The 27,712-nt window shown below is 43.9% G+C and overlaps 3 long non-coding RNA genes across 28 annotated transcripts in view; all 3 read right to left on the bottom strand.

The window, feature by feature from the left end:
• LOC307189637 overlaps window positions 1-27,712 on the bottom strand; it is a 2,307,304-nt gene that overhangs the window by 1,637,686 nt on the left and 641,906 nt on the right. The gene's annotated exons all lie outside the window — the stretch shown is intronic.
• The window catches only part of LOC307189640, a 454,842-nt gene that overhangs the window by 118,467 nt on the left and 308,663 nt on the right, over window positions 1-27,712 (bottom strand). The window lies entirely within an intron of this gene.
• Window positions 900-24,636, bottom strand: LOC307189394. Its single transcript, XR_013829177.1, has 5 exons — window positions 24,563-24,636; window positions 21,412-21,493; window positions 7,201-7,282; window positions 4,048-4,129; window positions 900-978 (listed from the first exon to the last, which is right to left on the bottom strand). It is a non-coding gene; the product is annotated as an uncharacterized lncRNA (long non-coding RNA).

A 27,712-nucleotide genomic window follows, 5' to 3' on the forward strand; every position in this document is an offset into this window, starting at 1 on the left:
CTCCCCACTTGGAGAGTCAGCGCCTTTAACCTCCTGTTTGGCCCAGTTTGCAATTTCTGCGGAAGATGAACAGGAATAGCGAGAACCAATGAGAGGCTAGCTGGAGGTGTCTGGACGGGCAAATTTAACTCTCATTTCCCACCAGGAAGAGGAATTAACCAAAGGCTCAGCATGTCGGGCCGGAACCAGATTAGGGCCTGAAGCCATCCTGCGGTGTTGCGGCCAGGTCACAAGAAAGCGAGTTGAAGAAAGGAGCTCAGGGGCACTGTAATTCACAAACCTGCAGAGTTATAAATGACAGCTATCGTCCAAAAATAGACTGAAGTAAGGCTGCCAAGAGGACTTGAAAGCGGGGCAGAATTGCAGGATATCGATTTCAGGAGGTAGACTGGAATTTCATTGAAAGCATAGGAAAAGAGGCAGAACGTCCACAATGATGCACTTGGCCAAAAAGGGCGTATGTGTTTTTTCCGGAATATATTCAGAAAAAAACGCATACGCCCTTTTTGGCCAACCAAGCAAGCTTGCAAAGGAAATCTGCACTACAATGAAGTCTCAGTTCCCCCCGGTCAAAAGGGCCATCTGTAAAAAGTGTAAAATCCAGAAAGGCAACAGGCCATTGAGAACTGGGAGCCTTGTTATGCTGATGGGCGGGATGTAAATTGCCAACAGACACTTGGGAGAAGTGTATGGTGTTTCCTGAAACATCTAAAAAACAAAGCAACAGAGCCTAGGGCACTTCCACTTATGGTCCTATAGCTTAGGGAAATTAAAATCAAAAAGACACAGCCACCCCAAAGTTTGGAACGGCTCTGTTTACAAGAACCTCGTTTACAGTACAAGTTCAACATCGCAGAAAGTGAAAAATGGATAAAGAAGTTGTGGTATTTACTTACAAAGCAATATCACTCAGCAATGAAATATGTGTCATCAGGCCCTTAGCAGCACAATGAGTGGATTCAGGTATGATGATTCTAACTGAAGTAAGTCACACAGAAAAAGAAACATCATAAGATATCAGTAATACACGGAATGTAAACTTGGCTACACAGGAATTGAATTACAGAACAGAACAGGGTCTCAAATTTAGAAAAGCAACTTATGCTTGCTTAAGGGTAAAGGTGAGTTGGGGTGCTGCATAAAATCAGAGATTAAAATGAGCACAGATAAAGTTCCTTAAGTCAAATATGGAATAGACAAGAGCTTCTCCTTGCTCAACGAAATGGACTCAACACCGCATATTAAACGCCTAAGAATGTACCTGACTAGTAAGTATCTTAAAACCTATGGATTGCTATGTCTCCGAAAGAGAATCAAGCATGTGTACAGGGGCATAAACGCAGCAGTGATAGGATTGGAGAGGTTCGGTGAGCAAATGAAGACCCTTTGAAGTCATATTGCATGGTACCCATTACACGGGTCTTAACTCTCCAGGTTTAAGCTATTCTTCCTTCAGCTAAAACATGCATGTGGAACACAGAGTATGATCAACCATGTGAACGGGAGACGTGTTCAAATATGTCTCAGTTTTCCTCCCCTGGTACTCGGGTGCAACATTCCAGACGCTTTACTAACACTCTCCCCACTTGGAGAGTCAGCGCCTTTAACCTCCTGTTTGGCCCAGTTTGCAATTTCTGCGGAAGATGAACAGGAATAGTGAGAACCAATGAGAGGCTAGCTGGAGGTGTCTGGACGGGCAAATTTAACTCTCATTTCCCACCAGGAAGAGGAATTAACCAAAGGCTCAGCATGCCGGGCCGGAACCAGATTAGGGCCTGAAGCCATCCTGCGGTGTTGCGGCCAGCTCAAAAGAAAGCGAGTTGAAGAAAGGAGCTCAGGGGCACTGTAATTCACAAACCTGCAGAGTTATAAATGACAGCGCTCATCCAAAAATAGACTGAAGTAAGGCTGCCAAGAGGACTTGAAAGCGGGGCAGAATTGCAGGAAACCGATTTCAGGAGGTAGACTGGAATTGCATTGAAAGCATAGGAAAAGAGGCAGAACGTCCACAATGATGCACTTGGCCAAAAAGGGCGTATGCGTTTTTTCCTGAATCAGGAAAAAACGCATACGCCCTTTTTGGCCAACCAAGCAAGCTTGCAAAGGAAATCTGCACTACAATGAAGTCTCACTTCCCCCCGGTCAAAAGGGCCATCTGAAAAAAGTGTAAAATCCAGAAAGGCAGGACAGGCCATGGAGAACTGGGAGCCTTGTTATGCTGATGGGCGGGATGTAAATTGCCAACAGACACTTGGGAGAAGTGTATGGTGTTTCCTGAAACATCTAAAAAACAAAGCAACAGAGCCTAGGGCACTGCCACTTATGGTCGTATAGCTTAGGGAAATTAAAATCAAAAAGACACAGCCACCCCAAATTTGGAACGGCTCTGTTTACAAGAACCTCGTTTACAGTACAAGTTCAACATCGCAGAAAGTGAAAAATGGATAAAGAAGTTGTGGTATTTACTTACAAAGCAATATCACTCAGCAATGAAATTTGTGTCATCAGGCCCTTAGCAGCACAATGAGTGGATTCAGGTGTGATGATTCTAACTGAAATAAGTCACACAGAAAAAGAAACATCATAAGATATCAGTAATACACGGAATGTAAACTTGGCTACACAGGAACTGAATTACAGAACAGAACAGGGTCTCAAATTTAGAAAACCAACTTATTCTTCCTTAAAGGTAAAGGTGAGTTGGGGTGCTGCATAAAACCAGAGATTGAAATGAGCACAGATAAAGTTCCTTAAGTCAAATATGGAATAGACAAGAGCTACTCCTTGCTCAACGAAATGGACTCAACACCCCATATTAAACGCCTAAGAATGTACCTGACTAGTAAGTATCTTAAAACCTATGGATTGTTATGTCTCCGAAAGAGAATCAAGCATGTGTACAGGGGCGTAAACGCAGCAGTGATAGGATTGGAGAGGTTCGGTGAGCAAATGAAGACCCTTTGAAGTCATATTGCATGGTACCCATTACACGGGTCTCAACTCTCCAGGTTTAAGGTATTCTTCCTTCAGCTAAAACATGCATGTGGAACCCAAGTATGATCAACCATGTGAACGGGAGACGTGTTCAAATATGTCTCAGTTTTCCTCCCCTGGTACTCGGGTGCAACATTCCAGATGCTTTACTAACACTCTCCCCACTTGGAGAGTCAGCGCCTTTAACCTCCTGTTTGGCCCAGTTTGCAATTTCTGCGGAAGATGAACAGGAATAGCGAGAACCAATGAGAGGCTAGCTGGAGGTGTCTGGACGGGCAAATTTAACTCTCATTTCCCACCAGGAAGAGGAATTAACCAAAGGCTCAGCATGTCGGGCCGGAACCAGATTAGGGCCTGAAGCCATCCTGCGGTGTTGCGGCCAGGTCACAAGAAAGCGAGTTGAAGAAAGGAGCTCAGGGGCACTGTAATTCACAAACCTGCAGAGTTATAAATGACAGCTATCGTCCAAAAATAGACTGAAGTAAGGCTGCCAAGAGGACTTGAAAGCGGGGCAGAATTGCAGGATATCGATTTCAGGAGGTAGACTGGAATTTCATTGAAAGCATAGGAAAAGAGGCAGAACGTCCACAATGATGCACTTGGCCAAAAAGGGCGTATGTGTTTTTTCCGGAATATATTCAGAAAAAAACGCATACGCCCTTTTTGGCCAACCAAGCAAGCTTGCAAAGGAAATCTGCACTACAATGAAGTCTCAGTTCCCCCCGGTCAAAAGGGCCATCTGTAAAAAGTGTAAAATCCAGAAAGGCAACAGGCCATTGAGAACTGGGAGCCTTGTTATGCTGATGGGCGGGATGTAAATTGCCAACAGACACTTGGGAGAAGTGTATGGTGTTTCCTGAAACATCTAAAAAACAAAGCAACAGAGCCTAGGGCACTTCCACTTATGGTCCTATAGCTTAGGGAAATTAAAATCAAAAAGACACAGCCACCCCAAAGTTTGGAACGGCTCTGTTTACAAGAACCTCGTTTACAGTACAAGTTCAACATCGCAGAAAGTGAAAAATGGATAAAGAAGTTGTGGTATTTACTTACAAAGCAATATCACTCAGCAATGAAATATGTGTCATCAGGCCCTTAGCAGCACAATGAGTGGATTCAGGTATGATGATTCTAACTGAAGTAAGTCACACAGAAAAAGAAACATCATAAGATATCAGTAATACACGGAATGTAAACTTGGCTACACAGGAATTGAATTACAGAACAGAACAGGGTCTCAAATTTAGAAAAGCAACTTATGCTTGCTTAAGGGTAAAGGTGAGTTGGGGTGCTGCATAAAATCAGAGATTAAAATGAGCACAGATAAAGTTCCTTAAGTCAAATATGGAATAGACAAGAGCTTCTCCTTGCTCAACGAAATGGACTCAACACCGCATATTAAACGCCTAAGAATGTACCTGACTAGTAAGTATCTTAAAACCTATGGATTGCTATGTCTCCGAAAGAGAATCAAGCATGTGTACAGGGGCATAAACGCAGCAGTGATAGGATTGGAGAGGTTCGGTGAGCAAATGAAGACCCTTTGAAGTCATATTGCATGGTACCCATTACACGGGTCTTAACTCTCCAGGTTTAAGCTATTCTTCCTTCAGCTAAAACATGCATGTGGAACACAGAGTATGATCAACCATGTGAACGGGAGACGTGTTCAAATATGTCTCAGTTTTCCTCCCCTGGTACTCGGGTGCAACATTCCAGACGCTTTACTAACACTCTCCCCACTTGGAGAGTCAGCGCCTTTAACCTCCTGTTTGGCCCAGTTTGCAATTTCTGCGGAAGATGAACAGGAATAGTGAGAACCAATGAGAGGCTAGCTGGAGGTGTCTGGACGGGCAAATTTAACTCTCATTTCCCACCAGGAAGAGGAATTAACCAAAGGCTCAGCATGCCGGGCCGGAACCAGATTAGGGCCTGAAGCCATCCTGCGGTGTTGCGGCCAGCTCAAAAGAAAGCGAGTTGAAGAAAGGAGCTCAGGGGCACTGTAATTCACAAACCTGCAGAGTTATAAATGACAGCGCTCATCCAAAAATAGACTGAAGTAAGGCTGCCAAGAGGACTTGAAAGCGGGGCAGAATTGCAGGAAACCGATTTCAGGAGGTAGACTGGAATTGCATTGAAAGCATAGGAAAAGAGGCAGAACGTCCACAATGATGCACTTGGCCAAAAAGGGCGTATGCGTTTTTTCCTGAATCAGGAAAAAACGCATACGCCCTTTTTGGCCAACCAAGCAAGCTTGCAAAGGAAATCTGCACTACAATGAAGTCTCACTTCCCCCCGGTCAAAAGGGCCATCTGAAAAAAGTGTAAAATCCAGAAAGGCAGGACAGGCCATGGAGAACTGGGAGCCTTGTTATGCTGATGGGCGGGATGTAAATTGCCAACAGACACTTGGGAGAAGTGTATGGTGTTTCCTGAAACATCTAAAAAACAAAGCAACAGAGCCTAGGGCACTGCCACTTATGGTCGTATAGCTTAGGGAAATTAAAATCAAAAAGACACAGCCACCCCAAATTTGGAACGGCTCTGTTTACAAGAACCTCGTTTACAGTACAAGTTCAACATCGCAGAAAGTGAAAAATGGATAAAGAAGTTGTGGTATTTACTTACAAAGCAATATCACTCAGCAATGAAATTTGTGTCATCAGGCCCTTAGCAGCACAATGAGTGGATTCAGGTGTGATGATTCTAACTGAAATAAGTCACACAGAAAAAGAAACATCATAAGATATCAGTAATACACGGAATGTAAACTTGGCTACACAGGAACTGAATTACAGAACAGAACAGGGTCTCAAATTTAGAAAACCAACTTATTCTTCCTTAAAGGTAAAGGTGAGTTGGGGTGCTGCATAAAACCAGAGATTGAAATGAGCACAGATAAAGTTCCTTAAGTCAAATATGGAATAGACAAGAGCTACTCCTTGCTCAACGAAATGGACTCAACACCCCATATTAAACGCCTAAGAATGTACCTGACTAGTAAGTATCTTAAAACCTATGGATTGCTATGTCTCCGAAAGAGAATCAAGCATGTGTACAGGGGCGTAAACGCAGCAGTGATAGGATTGGAGAGGTTCGGTGAGCAAATGAAGACCCTTTGAAGTCATATTGCATGGTACCCATTACACGGGTCTCAACTCTCCAGGTTTAAGGTATTCTTCCTTCAGCTAAAACATGCATGTGGAACCCAAGTATGATCAACCATGTGAACGGGAGACGTGTTCAAATATGTCTCAGTTTTCCTCCCCTGGTACTCGGGTGCAACATTCCAGACGCTTTACTAACACTCTCCCCACTTGGAGAGTCAGCGCCTTTAACCTCCTGTTTGGCCCAGTTTGCAATTTCTGCGGAAGATGAACAGGAATAGCGAGAACCAATGAGAGGCTAGCTGGAGGTGTCTGGACGGGCAAATTTAAATCTCATTTCCCACCAGGAAGAGGAATTAACCAAAGGCTCAGCATGTCGGGCCGGAACCAGATTAGGGCCTGAAGCCATCCTGCGGTGTTGCGGCCAGGTCACAAGAAAGCGAGTTGAAGAAAGGAGCTCAGGGGCACTGTAATTCACAAACCTGCAGAGTTATAAATGACAGCTATCGTCCAAAAATAGACTGAAGTAAGGCTGCCAAGAGGACTTGAAAGCGGGGCAGAATTGCAGGATATCGATTTCAGGAGGTAGACTGGAATTTCATTGAAAGCATAGGAAAAGAGGCAGAACGTCCACAATGATGCACTTGGCCAAAAAGGGCGTATGCGTTTTTTCCGGAATATATTCAGAAAAAAACGCATACGCCCTTTTTGGCCAACCAAGCAAGCTTGCAAAGGAAATCTGCACTACAATGAAGTCTCAGTTCCCCCCGGTCAAAAGGGCCATCTGTAAAAAGTGTAAAATCCAGAAAGGCAGGACAGGCCATGGAGAACTGGGAGCCTTGTTATGCTGATGGGCGGGATGTAAATTGCCAACAGACACTTGGGAGAAGTGTATGGTGTTTCCTGAAACATCTAAAAAACAAAGCAACAGAGCCTAGGGCACTTCCACTTATGGTCCTATAGCTTAGGGAAATTAAAATCAAAAAGACACAGCCACCCCAAAGTTTGGAACGGCTCTGTTTACAAGAACCTCGTTTACAGTACAAGTTCAACATCGCAGAAAGTGAAAAATGGATAAAGAAGTTGTGGTATTTACTTACAAAGCAATATCACTCAGCAATGAAATATGTGTCATCAGGCCCTTAGCAGCACAATGAGTGGATTCAGGTATGATGATTCTAACTGAAGTAAGTCACACAGAAAAAGAAACATCATAAGATATCAGTAATACACGGAATGTAAACTTGGCTACACAGGAACTGAATTACAGAACAGAAGAGGGTCTCAAATTTAGAAAACCAACTTATGCTTGCTTAAGGGTAAAGGTGAGTTGGGGTGCTGCATAAAACCAGAGATTGAAATGAGCACAGATAAAGTTCCTTAAGCCAAATATGGAATAGACAAGAGCTACTCCTTGCTCAACGAAATGGACTCAACACCGCATATTAAACGCCTAAGAATGTACCTGACTAGTAAGTATCTTAAAACCTATGGATTGCTATGCCTCCGAAAGAGAATCAAGCATGTGTACAGGGGCATAAACGCAGCAGTGATAGGATTGGAGAGGTTAGGTGAGCAAATGAAGACCCTTTGAAGTCATATTGCATGGTACCCATTACACGGGTCTTAACTCTCCAGGTTTAAGCTATTCTTCCTTCAGCTAAAACATGCATGTGGAACACAGAGTATGATCAACCATGTGAACGGGAGACGTGTTCAAATATGTCTCAGTTTTCCTCCCCTGGTACTCGGGTGCAACATTCCAGACGCTTTACTAACACTCTCCCCACTTGGAGAGTCAGCGCCTTTAACCTCTTGTTTGGCCCAGTTTGCAATTTCTGCGGAAGATGAACAGGAATAGCGAGAACCAATGAGAGGCTAGCTGGAGGTGTCTGGACGGGCAAATTTAACTCTCATTTCCCACCAGGAAGAGGAAATAACCAAAAGCTCAGCGTGCCGTACCGGAACCAGATTAGGGCCTGAAGCCATCCTGCGGTGTTGCGGCCAGGTCACAAGAAAGCGAGTTGAAGAAAGGAGCTCAGGGGCACTGTAATTCACAAACCTGCAGAGTTATAAATGACAGCTATCGTGCAAAAATATACTGAAGTAAGGCTGCCAAGAGGACTTGAAAGCGGGGCAGAATTGCAGGAAACCGATTTCAGGAGGCAGACTGAAATTGCATTGAAAGCATAGGAAAAGAGGCAGAACGTCCACAATGATGCACTTGGCCAAAAAGGGCGTATGCGTTTTTTCTTGAATATATTCAGGAAAAAACGCATACGCCCTTTTTGGCCAACCAAGCAAGCTTGCAAAGGAAATCTGCACTACAATGAAGTCTCACTTCCCCCCGGTCAAAAGGGCCATCTGAAAAAAGTGTAAAATCCAGAAAGGCAACAGGCCATTGAGAACTGAGAGCCTTGTTATGCTGATGGGCGGGATGTAAATTGCCAACAGACACTCGGGAGAAGTGTATGGTGTTTCCTGAAACATCTAAAAAACAAAGCAACAGAACCTAGGGCACTTCCACTTATGGTCCTATAGCTTAGGGAAATTAAAATCAAAAAGACACAGCCACCCCAAAGTTTGGAACAGCTCTGTTTACAAGAACCTCGTTTACAGTACAAGTTCAACATCGCAGAAAGTGAAAAATGGATAAAGGACTTGTGGTACTTACGTACAATGCAGTATCACTCAGCAATGAAATCTATGTCATCAGGCCCGTAGCAGCATAAGGAGTAGATTCAGGTACGATGATTCTAACTGAAATAAGTCACACAGAAAAAGAAACATCATAAGATATCAGTAATACACGGAATGTAAACTTGGCTACACAGAAACTGAATTACAGAACAGAACAGGGTCTCAAATTTAGAAAAACAACTTATTCTTGCTTAAGGGGAAAGGTGAGTTGGGGTGCTGCATAAAACCAGAGATTGAAATGAGCACAGATAAAGTTCCTTAAGCCAAATATGGAATAGACAAGAGCTACTCCTTGCTCAACGAAATGGACTCAACACCCCATATTAAACGCCTAAGAATGTACCTGACTAGTAAGTATCTTGAAACCTATGGATTGCTATGTCTCCAAAAGAGAATCAAGCGTGTGTCCAGGGGCATAAACGCAGCAGTGATAGGATTGGAGAGGTTCGGTGAGCAAATGAAGACCCTTTGAAGTCATATTGCATGGTACCCATTCCACGGGTCTCAACTCTCCAGGTTTAAGGTATTCTTCCTTCAGCTAAAACATGCATGTGGAACCCAGAGTATGATCAACCATGTGAACGGGAGACGTGTTCAAATATGTCTCAGTTTTCCTCCCCTGGTACTCGGGTGCAACATTCCAGACGCTTTACTAACACTCTCCCGACTTGGAGAGTCAGTCCCTTTAACCTCCTGTTTGGCCCAGTTTGCAATTTCTGCGGAAGATGAACAGGAATAGCGAGAACCAATGAGAGACTAGCTGGAGGTGTCTGAACGGGCATATTTAACTCTCATTTCCCACCAGGAAGAGGAATTAACCAAAGGCTCAGCATGCCGGGCCAGAACCAGATTAGGGCCTGAAGCCATCCTGCGGTGTTGCGGCCAGGTCACAAGAAAGCGAGTTGAAGAAAGGAGCTCAGGGGCACTGTAATTCACAAACCTGCAGAGTTATAAATGACAGCTATCGTCCAAAAATAGACTGAAGTAAGGCTGCCAAGAGGACTTGAAAGCGGGGCAGAATTGCAGGAAACCGATTTCAGGAGGCAGACTGGAATTGCATTGAAAGCATAGGAAAAGAGGCAGAACGTCCACAATGATGCACTTGGCCAAAAAGGGCGTATGCGTTTTTTCCTGAATATATTCAGGAAAAAACGCATACGCCCTTTTTGGCCAACCAAGCAAGCTTGCAAAGGAAATCTGCACTACAATGAAGTCTCACTTCCCCCTGGTCAAAAGGGCCATCTGAAAAAAGTGTAAAATCCAGAAAGGCAGGACAGGCCATGGAGAACTGGGAGCCTTGTTATGCTGATGGGCGGGATGTAAATTGCCAACAACCACTCGGGAGAAGTGTATGGTGTTTCCTGAAACATCTAAAAAACAAAGCAACAGAACCTAGGGCACTTCCACTTATGGTCCTATAGCTTAGGGAAATTAAAATCAAAAAGACACAGCCACCCCAAAGTTTGGAACGGCTCTGTTTACAAGAACCTCGTTTACAGTACAAGTTCAACATCGCAGAAAGTGAAAAATGGATAAAGAAGTTGTGGTATTTACTTACAAAGCAATATCACTCAGCAATGAAATCTGTGTCATCAGGCCCTTAGCAGCACAATGAGTGGATTCAGGTATGATGATTCTAACTGAAGTAAGTCACACAGAAAAAGAAACATCATAAGGTATCAGTAATACACGGAATGTAAACTTGGCTACACAGGAACTGAATTACAGAACAGAACAGGGTCTCAAATTTAGAAAACCAACTTATGCTTGCTTAAGGGTAAAGGTGAGTTGGGGTGCTGCATAAAACCAGAGATTGAAATGAGCACAGATAAAGTTCCTTAAGCCAAATATGGAATAGACAAGAGCTACTCCTTGCTCAACGAAATGGACTCAACACCGCATATTAAAGGCCTAAGAATGTACCTGACTAGTAAGTATCTTAAAACCTATGGATTGCTATGTCTCCGAAAGAGAATCAAGCATGTGTACAGGGGCATAAACGCAGCAGTGATAGGATTGGAGAGGTTCGGTGAGCAATTGAAGACCCTTTGAAGTCATATTGCATGGTACCCATTACACGGGTCTCAACTCTCCAGGTTTAAGGTATTCTTCCTTCAGCTAAGACATGCATGTGGAACCCAAGTATGATCAACCATGTGATCGGGAGACGTGTTCAAATATGTCTCAGTTTTCCTCCCCTGGTACTCGGGTGCAACATTCCAGACGCTTTACTAACACTCTCCCCACTTGGAGAGTCAGTCCCTTTAACCTCCTGTTTGGCCCAGTTTGCAATTTCTGCGGAAGATGAACAGGAATAGCGAGAACCAATGAGAGGCTAGCTGGAGGTGTCTGGACGGGCAAATTTAACTCTCATTTCCCACCAGGAAGAGGAATTAACCAAAGGCTCAGCGTGCCGTGCCGGAACCAGATTAGGGCCTGAAGCCATCCTGCGGTGTTGTGGCCAGCTCAAAAGAAAGCGAGTTGAACAAAGGAGCTCAGGGGCACTGTAATTCACAAACCTGCAGAGTTATAAATGACAGCTATCGTCCAAAAATAGACTGAAGTAAGGCTTCCAAGAGGACTTGAAAGCGGGGCAGAATTGCAGGAAACCGATTTCAGGAGGTAGACTGGAATTGCATTGAAAGCATAGGAAAAGAGGCAGAACGTCCACAATGATGCACTTGGCCAAAAAGGGCGTATGCGTTTTTTCCTGAATATATTCAGGAAAAAACGCATACGTCCTTTTTGGCCAACCAAGCAAGCTTGCAAAGGAAATCTGCACTACAATGAAGTCTCACTTCCCCCCGGTCAAAAGGGCCATCTGAAAAAAGTGTAAAATCCAGAAAGGAAGGACAGGCCATGGAGAACTGGGAGCCTTGTTATGCTGACGGGCGGCATGTAAATTGCCAACAACCACTCGGGAGAAGTGTATGGTGTTTCCTGAAACATCTAAAAAACAAAGCAACAGAACCTAGGGCACTTCCACTTATGGTCCTATAGCTTAGGGAAATTAAAATCAAAAAGACACAGCCACCCCAAAGTTTGGAACGGCTCTGTTTACAAGAACCTCGTTTACAGTACAAGTTCAACATCGCAGAAAGTGAAAAATGGATAAAGAAGTTGTGGTATTTACTTACAAAGCAATATCACTCAGCAATGAAATCTGTGTCATCAGGCCCTTAGCAGCACAATGAGTGGATTCAGGTATGATGATTCTAACTGAAGTAAGTCACACAGAAAAAGAAACATCATAAGATATCAGTAATACACGGAATGTAAACTTGGCTACACAGGAACTGAATTACAGAACAGAACAGGGTCTCAAATTTAGAAAACCAACTTATGCTTGCTTAAGGGTAAAGGTGAGTTGGGGTGCTGCATAAAACCAGAGATTGAAATGAGCACAGATAAAGTTCCTTAAGTCAAATATGGAATAGACAAGAACTACTCCTTGCTCAACGAAATGGACTCAACACCGCATATTAAACGCCTAAGAATGTACCTGACTAGTAAGTATCTTAAAACCTATGGATTGCTATGTCTCCGAAAGAGAATCAAGCATGTGTACAGGGGCATAAACGCAGCAGTGATAGGATTGGAGAGGTTCGGTGAGCAAATGAAGACCCTTTGAAGTCATATTGCATGGTACCCATTACACGGGTCTTAACTCTCCAGGTTTAAGGTATTCTTCCTTCAGCTAAAACATGCATGTGGAACCCAAGTATGATCAACCATGTGAACGGGAGACGTGTTCAAATATGTCTCAGTTTTCCTCCCCTGGTACTCGGGTGCAACATTCCAGACGCTTTACTAACACTCTCCCCACTTGGAGAGTCAGCGCCTTTAACCTCCTGTTTGGCCCAGTTTGCAATTTCTGCGGAAGATGAACAGGAATAGCGAGAACCAATGAGAGACTAGCTGGAGGTGTCTGGACGGGCAAATTTAACTCTCATTTCCCACCAGGAAGAGGAAATAACCAAAGGCTCAGCGTGCCGTGCCGGAACCAGATTAGGGCCTGAAGCCATCCTGCGGTGTTGCGGCCAGGTCACAAGAAAGCGAGTTGAAGAAAGGAGCTCAGGGGCACTGTAATTCACAAACCTGCAGAGTTATAAATGACAGCTATCGTCCAAAAATAGACTGAAGTAAGGTTGCCAAGAGGACTTGAAAGCGGGGCAGAATTGCAGGAAACCGATTTCAGGAGGTAGACTGGAATTGCATTGAAAGCATAGGAAAAGAGGCAGAACGTCCACAATGATGCACTTGGCCAAAAAGGGCGTATGCGTTTTTTCCTGAATATATTCAGGAAAAAACGCATACGCCCTTTTTGGCCAACCAAGCAAGCTTGCAAAGGAAATCTGCACTACAATGAAGTCTCACTTCCCCCCGGTCAAAAGGGCCATCTGAAAAAAGTGTAAAATCCAGAAAGGCAGGACAGGCCATGGAGAACTGGGAGCCTTGTTATGCTGATGGGCGGGATGTAAATTGCCAACAACAACTCGGGAGAAGTGTATGGTGTTTCCTGAAACATCTAAAAAACAAAGCAACAGAGCCTAGGGCACTGCCACTTATGGTCCTATAGCTTAGGGAAATTAAAATCAAAAAGACACAGCCACCCCAAAGTTTGGAACGGCTCTGTTTACAAGAACCTCGTTTACAGTACAAGTTCAACATCGCAGAAAGTGAAAAATGGATAAAGAAGTTGTGGTATTTACTTACAAAGCAATATCACTCAGCAATGAAACCTATGTCATCAGGCCCTTAGCATCACAATGAGTGGATTCAGGTATGATGATTCTAACTGAAATAAGTCACACAGAAAAAGAAACATCATAAGTTATCAGTAATACATGCAATGTAAACTTGGCTACACAGGAACTGAATTACAGAACAGAACAGGGTCTCAAATTTAGAAAACCAACTTATGCTTGCTTAAGGGGAAAGGTGAGTTGGGGTGCTGCATAAAACCAGAGATTGAAATGAGCACAGATAAAGTTCCTTAAGTCAAATATAGAATAGACAAGAGCTACTCCTTGCTCAATGAAATGGACTCAACACCGCATATTAAACGCCTAAGAATGTACCTGACTAGTAAGTATCGTAAAACCTATGGATTGCTATGTCTCCGAAAGAGAATCAAGCATGTGTACAGGGGCATAAACGCAGCAGTGATAGGATTGGAGAGGTGCGGTGAGCAAATGAAGACACTTTGAAGTCATATTGCATGGTACCCATTCCACGGGTTTCAACTACCCAGGTTTAAGGTATTCTTCCTTCAGCTAAAACATGCATGTGGAACCTAGAGTATGATCAACCATGTGATCGGGAGACGTGTTCAAATATGTCTCAGTTTTCCTCCCCTGGTCCTCGGGTGCAACATTCCAGACACTTTACTAACACTCTCCCCACTTGGAGAGTCAGTGCCTTTAACCTCCTGTTTGGCCCAGTTTGCAATTTCTGCGGAAGATGAACAGGAATAGCGAGAACCAATGAGAGGCTAGCTGGAGGTGTCTGGACGGGCAAATTTAACTCTCATTTCCCACCAGGAAGAGGAAATAACCAAAGGCTCAGCATGCCGTGCCGGAACCAGATTAGGGCCTGAAGCCATCCTGCGGTGTTGCGGCCAGGTCACAAGAAAGCGAGTTGAAGAAAGGAGCTCAGGGGCACTGTAATTCACAAACCTGCAGAGTTATAAATGACAGCTATCGTCCAAAAATAGACTGAAGTAAGGCTGCCAAGAGGACTTGAAAGCGGGGCAGAATTGCAGGAAACCGATTTCAGGAGGTAGACTGGAATTGCATTGAAAGCATAGGAAAAGAGGCAGAACGTCCACAATGATGCACTTGGCCAAAAAGGGCGTATGCGTTTTTTCCTGAATATATTCAGGAAAAAACGCATACGCCCTTTTTGGCCAACCAAGCAAGCTTGCAAAGGAAATCTGCACTACAATGAAGTCTCACTTCCCCCCGGTCAAAAGGGCCATCTGAAAAAAGTGTAAAATCCAGAAAGGCAGGACAGGCCATGGAGAACTGGGAGCCTTGTTATGCTGATGGGCGGGATGTAAATTGCCAACAACCACTCGGGAGAAGTGTATGGTGTTTCCTGAAACATCTAAAAAACAAAGCAACAGAACCTAGGGCACTTCCACTTATGGTCCTATAGCTTAGGGAAACTAAAATCAAAAAGACACAGCCACCCCAAAGTTTGGAACGGCTCTGTTTACAAGAACCTCGTTTACAGTACAAGTTCAACATCGCAGAAAGTGAAAAATGGATAAAGAAGTTGTGGTATTTACTTACAAAGCAATATCACTCAGCAATGAAATCTGTGTCATCAGGCCCTTAGCAGCACAATGAGTGGATTCAGGTATGATGATTCTAACTGAAATAAGTCACACAGAAAAAGAAACATCATAAGATATCAGTAATACACGGAATGTAAACTTGGCTACACAGGAACTGAATTACAGAACAGAACAGGGTCTCAAATTTAGAAAACCAACTTATACTTGCTTAAGGGTAAAGGTGAGTTGGGGTGCTGCATAAAACCAGAGATTGAAATGAGCACAGATAAAGTTCCTTAAGCCAAATATGAAATAGACAAGAGCTACTCCTTGCTCAAGGAAATGGACTCAACACCCCATATTAAACGCCTAAGAATGTACCTGACTAGTAAGTATCTTAAAACCTATGGATTGCTATGTCTCCGAAAGAGAATCAAGCATGTGTACAGGGGCATAAATGCAGCAGTGATAGGATTGGAGAGGTGCGGTGAGCAAATGAAGACCCTTTGAAGTCATATTGCATGGTACCCATTCCACGGGTTTCAACTACCCAGGTTTAAGGTATTCTTCCTTCAGCTAAAACATGCATGTGGAACCTAGAGTATGATCAACCATGTGATCGGGAGACGTGTTCAAATATGTCTCAGTTTTCCTCCCCTGGTACTCGGGTGCAACATTCCAGACGCTTTACTAACACTCTCCCCACTTGGAGAGTCAGTCCCTTTAACCTCCTGTTTGGCCCAGTTTGCAATTTCTGCGGAAGATGAACAGGAATAGCGAGAACCAATGACAGGCTAGCTGGAGGTGTCTGGACGGGCAAATTTAACTCTCATTTCCCACCAGGAAGAGGAATTAACCAAAGGCTCAGCATGCCGGGCCGGAACCAAATTAGGGCCTGAAGCCATCCTGCGGTGTTGCGGCCAGGTCACAAGAAAGTGAGTTGAAGAAAGGAGCTCAGGGGCACTGTAATTCACAAACCTGCAGAGTTATAAATGACAGCTATCGTCCAAAAATAGACTGAAGTAAGGCTGCCAAGAGGACTTGAAAGCGGGGCAGAATTGCAGGAAACCGATTTCAGGAGGTAGACTGGAATTGCATTGAAAGCATAGGAAAAGAGGCAGAACGTCCACAATGATGCACTTGGCCAAAAAGGGCGTATGCGTTTTTTCCTGAATATATTCAGGAAAAAACGCATACGCCCTTTTTGGCCAACCAAGCAAGCTTGCAAAGGAAATCTGCACTACAATGAAGTCTCACTTCCCCCCGGTCAAAAGGGCCATCTGAAAAAAGTGTAAAATCCAGAAAGGCAGGACAGGCCATGGAGAACTGGGAGCCTTGTTATGCTGATGGGCGGGATGTAAATTGCCAACAGACACTCGGGAGAAGTGTATGGTGTTTCCTGAAACATCTAAAAAACAAAGCAACAGAGCCTAGGGCACTGCCACTTATGGTCCTATAGCTTAGGGAAATTAAAATCAAAAAGACACAGCCACCCCAAAGTTTGGGACGCCTCTGTTTACAAGAACCTCGTTTACAGTACAAGTTCAACATCGCAGAAAGTGAAAAATGGATAAAGAAGTTGTGGTATTTACTTACAAAGCAATATCACTCAGCAATGAAATCTATGTCATCAGGCCCTTAGCATCACAATGAGTGGATTCAGGTATGATGATTCTAACTGAAATAAGTCAGACGGAAAAAGAAACATCATAAGATATCAGTAATACACGGAATGTAAACTTGGCTACACAGGAACTGAATTACAGAACAGAACAGGGACTCAAATTTAGAAAACCAACTTATGCTTGCTTAAGGGTAAAGGTGAGTTGGGGTGCTGCATAAAACCAGAGATTGAAATGAGCACAGATAAAGTTCCTTAAGTCAAATATGGAATAGACAAGAGCTACTCCTTGCTCAACGAAATGGACTCAACACCGCATATTAAACGCCTAAGAATGTACCTGACTAGTAATTATCGTAAAACCTATGGATTGCTATGTCTCCAAAAGAGAATCAAGCATGTGTACAGGGGCATAAACGCAGCAGTGATAGGATTGGAGAGGTTCGGTGAGCAAATGAAGACCCTTTGAAGTCATATTGCATGGTACCCATTACACGGGTCTCAACTCTCCAGGTTTAAGGTATTCTTCCTTCAGCTAAAACATGCATGTGGAACCCAAGTATGATCAACCATGTGAACGGGAGACGTGTTCAAATATGTCTCAGTTTTCCTCCCCTGGTACTCGGGTGCAACATTCCAGACGCTTTACTAACACTCTCCCCACTTGGAGAGTCAGCGCCTTTAACCTCCTGTTTGGCCCAGTTTGCAATTTCTGCGGAAGATGAACAGGAATAGCGAGAACCAATGAGAGGCTAGCTGGAGGTGTCTGGACGGGCAAAATTAACTCTCATTTCCCACCAGGAAGAGGAAACAACCAAAGGCTCAGCGTGCCGTACCGGAACCATATTAGGGCCTGAAGCCATCCTGCGGTGTTGCGGCCAGCTCAAAAGAAAGCGAGTTGAAGAAAGGAGCTCAGGGGCACTGTAATTCACAAACCTGCAGAGTTATAAATGACAGCTATCGTCCAAAAATAGACTGAAGTAAGGCTGCCAAGAGGACTTGAAAGCGGGGCAGAATTGCAGGAAACCGATTTCAGGAGGTAGACTGGAATTGCATTGAAAGCATAGGAAAAGAGGCAGAACGTCCACAATGATGCACTTGGCCAAAAAGGGCGTATGCGTTTTTTCCTGAATATATTCAGGAAAAAACGCATACGCCCTTTTTGGCCAACCAAGCAAGCTTGCAAAGGAAATCTGCACTACAATGAAGTCTCACTTCCCCCCGGTCAAAACGGCCATCTGAAAAAAGTGTAAAATCCAGAAAGGCAGGACAGGCCATGGAGAACTGGGAGCCTTGTTATGCTGATGGGCGGGATGTAAATTGCCAACAACCACTCGGGAGAAGTGTATGGTGTTTCCTGAAACATCTAAAAAACAAAGCAACAGAACCTAGGGCACTTCCACTTATGGTCCTATAGCTTAGGGAAATTAAAATCAAAAAGACACAGCCACCCCAAAGTTTGGAACGGCTCTGTTTACAAGAACCTCGTTTACAGTACAAGTTCAACATCGCAGAAAGTGAAAAATGGATAAAGAAGTTGTGGTATTTACTTACAAAGCAATATCACTCAGTAATGAAATCTATGTCATCAGGCCCTCAGCAGCACAATGAGTGGATTCAGGTATGATGATTCTAACTGAAGTAAGTCACACAGAAAAAGAAACATCATAAGATATCAGTAATACACGGAATGTAAACTTGGCTACACAGGAACTGAATTACAGAACAGAACAGGGTCTCAAATTTAGAAAACCAACTTATTCTTGCTTAAAGGTAAACGTGAGTTGGGGTCCTGCATAAAACCAGAGATTGAAATGAGCACAGATAAAGTTCCTTAAGCCAAATATGGAATAGAAAAGAGCTACTCCTTGCTCAACGAAATGGACTAAACACCCCATATTAAACGCCTAAGAATGTACCTGACTAGTAAGTATCTTAAAACCTATGGATTGCTATGTCTCTGAAAGAGAATCAAGCATGTGTACAGGGGCGTAAACGCAGCAGTGATAGGATTGGAGAGGTTCGGTGAGCAAATGAAGACCCTTTGAAGTCATATTGCATGGTACCCATTCCACGGGTTTCAACTACCCAGGTTTAAGGTATTCTTCCTTCAGCTAAAACATGCATGTGGAACCTAGAGTATGATCAACCATGTGATCGGGAGACGTGTTCAAATATGTCTCAGTTTTCCTCCCCTGGTACTCGGGTGCAACATTCCAGACGCTTTACTAACACACTCCCCACTTGGAGAGTCAGTCCCTTTAACCTCCTGTTTGGCCCAGTTTGCAATTTCTGCGGAAGATGAACAGGAATAGTGAGAACCAATGAGAGGCTAGCTGGAGGTGTCTGGACGGGCAAATTTAACTCTCATTTCCCACCAGGAAGAGGAATTAACCAAAGGCTCAGCATGCCGGGCCGGAACCAGATTAGGGCCTGAAGCCATCCTGCGGTGTTGCGGCCAGGTCACAAGAAAGCGAGTTGAAGAAAGGAGCTCAGGGGCACTGTAATTCACAAACCTGCAGAGTTATAAATGACAGCTATCGTCCAAAAATAGACTGAAGTAAGGCTGCCAAGAGGACTTGAAAGCGGGGCAGAATTGCAGGAAACCGATTTCAGGAGGTAGACTGGAATTGCATTGAAAGCATAGGAAAAGAGGCAGAACGTCCACAATGATGCACTTGGCCAAAAAGGGCGTATGCGTTTTTTCCTGAATATATTCAGGAAAAAACGCATACGCCCTTTTTGGCCAACCAAGCAAGCTTGCAAAGGAAATCTGCACTACAATGAAGTCTCACTTCCCCCCGGTCAAAAGGGCCATCTGAAAAATGTGTAAAATCCAGAAAGGCAGGACAGGCCATGGAGAACTGGGAGCCTTGTTATGCTGATGGGCGGGATGTAAATTGCCAACAGACACTTGGGAGAAGTGTATGGTGTTTCCTGAAACATCTAAAAAACAAAGCAACAGAGCCTAGGGCACTGCCACTTATGGTCGTATAGCTTAGGGAAATTAAAATCAAAAAGACACAGCCACCCCAAATTTGGAACGGCTCTGTTTACAAGAACCTCGTTTACAGTACAAGTTCAACATCGCAGAAAGTGAAAAATGGATAAAGAAGTTGTGGTATTTACTTACAAAGCAATATCACTCAGCAATGAAATTTGTGTCATCAGGCCCTTAGCAGCACAATGAGTGGATTCAGGTGTGATGATTCTAACTGAAATAAGTCACACAGAAAAAGAAACATCATAAGATATCAGTAATACACGGAATGTAAACTTGGCTACACAGGAACTGAATTACAGAACAGAACAGGGTCTCAAATTTAGAAAACCAACTTATTCTTCCTTAAAGGTAAAGGTGAGTTGGGGTGCTGCATAAAACCAGAGATTGAAATGAGCACAGATAAAGTTCCTTAAGTCAAATATGGAATAGACAAGAGCTACTCCTTGCTCAACGAAATGGACTCAACACCCCATATTAAACGCCTAAGAATGTACCTGACTAGTAAGTATCTTAAAACCTATGGATTGTTATGTCTCCGAAAGAGAATCAAGCATGTGTACAGGGGCGTAAACGCAGCAGTGATAGGATTGGAGAGGTTCGGTGAGCAAATGAAGACCCTTTGAAGTCATATTGCATGGTACCCATTACACGGGTCTCAACTCTCCAGGTTTAAGGTATTCTTCCTTCAGCTAAAACATGCATGTGGAACCCAAGTATGATCAACCATGTGAACGGGAGACGTGTTCAAATATGTCTCAGTTTTCCTCCCCTGGTACTCGGGTGCAACATTCCAGACGCTTTACTAACACTCTCCCCACTTGGAGAGTCAGCGCCTTTAACCTCCTGTTTGGCCCAGTTTGCAATTTCTGCGGAAGATGAACAGGAATAGCGAGAACCAATGAGAGGCTAGCTGGAGGTGTCTGGACGGGCAAATTTAACTCTCATTTCCCACCAGGAAGAGGAATTAACCAAAGGCTCAGCATGTCGGGCCGGAACCAGATTAGGGCCTGAAGCCATCCTGCGGTGTTGCGGCCAGGTCACAAGAAAGCGAGTTGAAGAAAGGAGCTCAGGGGCACTGTAATTCACAAACCTGCAGAGTTATAAATGACAGCTATCGTCCAAAAATAGACTGAAGTAAGGCTGCCAAGAGGACTTGAAAGCGGGGCAGAATTGCAGGATATCGATTTCAGGAGGTAGACTGGAATTTCATTGAAAGCATAGGAAAAGAGGCAGAACGTCCACAATGATGCACTTGGCCAAAAAGGGCGTATGTGTTTTTTCCGGAATATATTCAGAAAAAAACGCATACGCCCTTTTTGGCCAACCAAGCAAGCTTGCAAAGGAAATCTGCACTACAATGAAGTCTCAGTTCCCCCCGGTCAAAAGGGCCATCTGTAAAAAGTGTAAAATCCAGAAAGGCAACAGGCCATTGAGAACTGGGAGCCTTGTTATGCTGATGGGCGGGATGTAAATTGCCAACAGACACTTGGGAGAAGTGTATGGTGTTTCCTGAAACATCTAAAAAACAAAGCAACAGAGCCTAGGGCACTTCCACTTATGGTCCTATAGCTTAGGGAAATTAAAATCAAAAAGACACAGCCACCCCAAAGTTTGGAACAGCTCTGTTTACAAGAACCTCGTTTACAGTACAAGTTCAACATCGCAGAAAGTGAAAAATGGATAAAGAAGTTGTGGTATTTACTTACAAAGCAATATCACTCAGCAATGAAATATGTGTCATCAGGCCCTTAGCAGCACAATGAGTGGATTCAGGTATGATGATTCTAACTGAAGTAAGTCACACAGAAAAAGAAACATCATAAGATATCAGTAATACACGGAATGTAAACTTGGCTACACAGGAATTGAATTACAGAACAGAACAGGGTCTCAAATTTAGAAAAGCAACTTATGCTTGCTTAAGGGTAAAGGTGAGTTGGGGTGCTGCATAAAATCAGAGATTAAAATGAGCACAGATAAAGTTCCTTAAGTCAAATATGGAATAGACAAGAGCTTCTCCTTGCTCAACGAAATGGACTCAACACCGCATATTAAACGCCTAAGAATGTACCTGACTAGTAAGTATCTTAAAACCTATGGATTGCTATGTCTCCGAAAGAGAATCAAGCATGTGTACAGGGGCATAAACGCAGCAGTGATAGGATTGGAGAGGTTCGGTGAGCAAATGAAGACCCTTTGAAGTCATATTGCATGGTACCCATTACACGGGTCTTAACTCTCCAGGTTTAAGCTATTCTTCCTTCAGCTAAAACATGCATGTGGAACACAGAGTATGATCAACCATGTGAACGGGAGACGTGTTCAAATATGTCTCAGTTTTCCTCCCCTGGTACTCGGGTGCAACATTCCAGACGCTTTACTAACACTCTCCCCACTTGGAGAGTCAGCGCCTTTAACCTCCTGTTTGGCCCAGTTTGCAATTTCTGCGGAAGATGAACAGGAATAGTGAGAACCAATGAGAGGCTAGCTGGAGGTGTCTGGACGGGCAAATTTAACTCTCATTTCCCACCAGGAAGAGGAATTAACCAAAGGCTCAGCATGCCGGGCCGGAACCAGATTAGGGCCTGAAGCCATCCTGCGGTGTTGCGGCCAGCTCAAAAGAAAGCGAGTTGAAGAAAGGAGCTCAGGGGCACTGTAATTCACAAACCTGCAGAGTTATAAATGACAGCGCTCATCCAAAAATAGACTGAAGTAAGGCTGCCAAGAGGACTTGAAAGCGGGGCAGAATTGCAGGAAACCGATTTCAGGAGGTAGACTGGAATTGCATTGAAAGCATAGGAAAAGAGGCAGAACGTCCACAATGATGCACTTGGCCAAAAAGGGCGTATGCGTTTTTTCCTGAATCAGGAAAAAACGCATACGCCCTTTTTGGCCAACCAAGCAAGCTTGCAAAGGAAATCTGCACTACAATGAAGTCTCACTTCCCCCCGGTCAAAAGGGCCATCTGAAAAAAGTGTAAAATCCAGAAAGGCAGGACAGGCCATGGAGAACTGGGAGCCTTGTTATGCTGATGGGCGGGATGTAAATTGCCAACAGACACTTGGGAGAAGTGTATGGTGTTTCCTGAAACATCTAAAAAACAAAGCAACAGAGCCTAGGGCACTGCCACTTATGGTCGTATAGCTTAGGGAAATTAAAATCAAAAAGACACAGCCACCCCAAATTTGGAACGGCTCTGTTTACAAGAACCTCGTTTACAGTACAAGTTCAACATCGCAGAAAGTGAAAAATGGATAAAGAAGTTGTGGTATTTACTTACAAAGCAATATCACTCAGCAATGAAATTTGTGTCATCAGGCCCTTAGCAGCACAATGAGTGGATTCAGGTGTGATGATTCTAACTGAAATAAGTCACACAGAAAAAGAAACATCATAAGATATCAGTAATACACGGAATGTAAACTTGGCTACACAGGAACTGAATTACAGAACAGAACAGGGTCTCAAATTTAGAAAACCAACTTATTCTTCCTTAAAGGTAAAGGTGAGTTGGGGTGCTGCATAAAACCAGAGATTGAAATGAGCACAGATAAAGTTCCTTAAGTCAAATATGGAATAGACAAGAGCTACTCCTTGCTCAACGAAATGGACTCAACACCCCATATTAAACGCCTAAGAATGTACCTGACTAGTAAGTATCTTAAAACCTATGGATTGTTATGTCTCCGAAAGAGAATCAAGCATGTGTACAGGGGCGTAAACGCAGCAGTGATAGGATTGGAGAGGTTCGGTGAGCAAATGAAGACCCTTTGAAGTCATATTGCATGGTACCCATTACACGGGTCTCAACTCTCCAGGTTTAAGGTATTCTTCCTTCAGCTAAAACATGCATGTGGAACCCAAGTATGATCAACCATGTGAACGGGAGACGTGTTCAAATATGTCTCAGTTTTCCTCCCCTGGTACTCGGGTGCAACATTCCAGACGCTTTACTAACACTCTCCCCACTTGGAGAGTCAGCGCCTTTAACCTCCTGTTTGGCCCAGTTTGCAATTTCTGCGGAAGATGAACAGGAATAGCGAGAACCAATGAGAGGCTAGCTGGAGGTGTCTGGACGGGCAAATTTAACTCTCATTTCCCACCAGGAAGAGGAATTAACCAAAGGCTCAGCATGTCGGGCCGGAACCAGATTAGGGCCTGAAGCCATCCTGCGGTGTTGCGGCCAGGTCACAAGAAAGCGAGTTGAAGAAAGGAGCTCAGGGGCACTGTAATTCACAAACCTGCAGAGTTATAAATGACAGCTATCGTCCAAAAATAGACTGAAGTAAGGCTGCCAAGAGGACTTGAAAGCGGGGCAGAATTGCAGGATATCGATTTCAGGAGGTAGACTGGAATTTCATTGAAAGCATAGGAAAAGAGGCAGAACGTCCACAATGATGCACTTGGCCAAAAAGGGCGTATGTGTTTTTTCCGGAATATATTCAGAAAAAAACGCATACGCCCTTTTTGGCCAACCAAGCAAGCTTGCAAAGGAAATCTGCACTACAATGAAGTCTCAGTTCCCCCCGGTCAAAAGGGCCATCTGTAAAAAGTGTAAAATCCAGAAAGGCAACAGGCCATTGAGAACTGGGAGCCTTGTTATGCTGATGGGCGGGATGTAAATTGCCAACAGACACTTGGGAGAAGTGTATGGTGTTTCCTGAAACATCTAAAAAACAAAGCAACAGAGCCTAGGGCACTTCCACTTATGGTCCTATAGCTTAGGGAAATTAAAATCAAAAAGACACAGCCACCCCAAAGTTTGGAACGGCTCTGTTTACAAGAACCTCGTTTACAGTACAAGTTCAACATCGCAGAAAGTGAAAAATGGATAAAGAAGTTGTGGTATTTACTTACAAAGCAATATCACTCAGCAATGAAATATGTGTCATCAGGCCCTTAGCAGCACAATGAGTGGATTCAGGTATGATGATTCTAACTGAAGTAAGTCACACAGAAAAAGAAACATCATAAGATATCAGTAATACACGGAATGTAAACTTGGCTACACAGGAATTGAATTACAGAACAGAACAGGGTCTCAAATTTAGAAAAGCAACTTATGCTTGCTTAAGGGTAAAGGTGAGTTGGGGTGCTGCATAAAATCAGAGATTAAAATGAGCACAGATAAAGTTCCTTAAGTCAAATATGGAATAGACAAGAGCTTCTCCTTGCTCAACGAAATGGACTCAACACCGCATATTAAACGCCTAAGAATGTACCTGACTAGTAAGTATCTTAAAACCTATGGATTGCTATGTCTCCGAAAGAGAATCAAGCATGTGTACAGGGGCATAAACGCAGCAGTGATAGGATTGGAGAGGTTCGGTGAGCAAATGAAGACCCTTTGAAGTCATATTGCATGGTACCCATTACACGGGTCTTAACTCTCCAGGTTTAAGCTATTCTTCCTTCAGCTAAAACATGCATGTGGAACACAGAGTATGATCAACCATGTGAACGGGAGACGTGTTCAAATATGTCTCAGTTTTCCTCCCCTGGTACTCGGGTGCAACATTCCAGACGCTTTACTAACACTCTCCCCACTTGGAGAGTCAGCGCCTTTAACCTCCTGTTTGGCCCAGTTTGCAATTTCTGCGGAAGATGAACAGGAATAGTGAGAACCAATGAGAGGCTAGCTGGAGGTGTCTGGACGGGCAAATTTAACTCTCATTTCCCACCAGGAAGAGGAATTAACCAAAGGCTCAGCATGCCGGGCCGGAACCAGATTAGGGCCTGAAGCCATCCTGCGGTGTTGCGGCCAGCTCAAAAGAAAGCGAGTTGAAGAAAGGAGCTCAGGGGCACTGTAATTCACAAACCTGCAGAGTTATAAATGACAGCGCTCATCCAAAAATAGACTGAAGTAAGGCTGCCAAGAGGACTTGAAAGCGGGGCAGAATTGCAGGAAACCGATTTCAGGAGGCAGACTGAAATTGCATTGAAAGCATAGGAAAAGAGGCAGAACGTCCACAATGATGCACTTGGCCAAAAAGGGCGTATGCGTTTTTTCTTGAATATATTCAGGAAAAAACTCATACGCCCTTTTTGGCCAACCAAGCAAGCTTGCAAAGGAAATCTGCACTACAATGAAGTCTCACTTCCCCCCGGTCAAAAGGGCCATCTGAAAAAAGTGTAAAATCCAGAAAGGCAACAGGCCATTGAGAACTGAGAGCCTTGTTATGCTGATGGGCGGGATGTAAATTGCCAACAGACACTCGGGAGAAGTGTATGGTGTTTCCTGAAACATCTAAAAAACAAAGCAACAGAACCTAGGGCACTTCCACTTATGGTCCTATAGCTTAGGGAAATTAAAATCAAAAAGACACAGCCACCCCAAAGTTTGGAACAGCTCTGTTTACAAGAACCTCGTTTACAGTACAAGTTCAACATCGCAGAAAGTGAAAAATGGATAAAGGACTTGTGGTACTTACGTACAATGCAGTATCACTCAGCAATGAAATCTATGTCATCAGGCCCGTAGCAGCATAAGGAGTAGATTCAGGTACGATGATTCTAACTGAAATAAGTCACACAGAAAAAGAAACATCATAAGATATCAGTAATACACGGAATGTAAACTTGGCTACACAGAAACTGAATTACAGAACAGAACAGGGTCTCAAATTTAGAAAAACAACTTATTCTTGCTTAAGGGGAAAGGTGAGTTGGGGTGCTGCATAAAACCAGAGATTGAAATGAGCACAGATAAAGTTCCTTAAGCCAAATATGGAATAGACAAGAGCTACTCCTTGCTCAACGAAATGGACTCAACACCCCATATTAAACGCCTAAGAATGTACCTGACTAGTAAGTATCTTGAAACCTATGGATTGCTATGTCTCCAAAAGAGAATCAAGCGTGTGTCCAGGGGCATAAACGCAGCAGTGATAGGATTGGAGAGGTTCGGTGAGCAAATGAAGACCCTTTGAAGTCATATTGCATGGTACCCATTCCACGGGTCTCAACTCTCCAGGTTTAAGGTATTCTTCCTTCAGCTAAAACATGCATGTGGAACCCAGAGTATGATCAACCATGTGAACGGGAGACGTGTTCAAATATGTCTCAGTTTTCCTCCCCTGGTACTCGGGTGCAACATTCCAGACGCTTTACTAACACTCTCCCGACTTGGAGAGTCAGTCCCTTTAACCTCCTGTTTGGCCCAGTTTGCAATTTCTGCGGAAGATGAACAGGAATAGCGAGAACCAATGAGAGACTAGCTGGAGGTGTCTGAACGGGCATATTTAACTCTCATTTCCCACCAGGAAGAGGAATTAACCAAAGGCTCAGCATGCCGGGCCAGAACCAGATTAGGGCCTGAAGCCATCCTGCGGTGTTGCGGCCAGGTCACAAGAAAGCGAGTTGAAGAAAGGAGCTCAGGGGCACTGTAATTCACAAACCTGCAGAGTTATAAATGACAGCTATCGTCCAAAAATAGACTGAAGTAAGGCTGCCAAGAGGACTTGAAAGCGGGGCAGAATTGCAGGAAACCGATTTCAGGAGGCAGACTGGAATTGCATTGAAAGCATAGGAAAAGAGGCAGAACGTCCACAATGATGCACTTGGCCAAAAAGGGCGTATGCGTTTTTTCCTGAATATATTCAGGAAAAAACGCATACGCCCTTTTTGGCCAACCAAGCAAGCTTGCAAAGGAAATCTGCACTACAATGAAGTCTCACTTCCCCCTGGTCAAAAGGGCCATCTGAAAAAAGTGTAAAATCCAGAAAGGCAGGACAGGCCATGGAGAACTGGGAGCCTTGTTATGCTGATGGGCGGGATGTAAATTGCCAACAACCACTCGGGAGAAGTGTATGGTGTTTCCTGAAACATCTAAAAAACAAAGCAACAGAACCTAGGGCACTTCCACTTATGGTCCTATAGCTTAGGGAAATTAAAATCAAAAAGACACAGCCACCCCAAAGTTTGGAACGGCTCTGTTTACAAGAACCTCGTTTACAGTACAAGTTCAACATCGCAGAAAGTGAAAAATGGATAAAGAAGTTGTGGTAT

Source organism: Stenella coeruleoalba (genome assembly GCF_951394435.1).
Source record: "Stenella coeruleoalba genome assembly, chromosome: 7".
Classification (NCBI taxonomy): domain Eukaryota; kingdom Metazoa; phylum Chordata; class Mammalia; order Artiodactyla; family Delphinidae; genus Stenella; species Stenella coeruleoalba.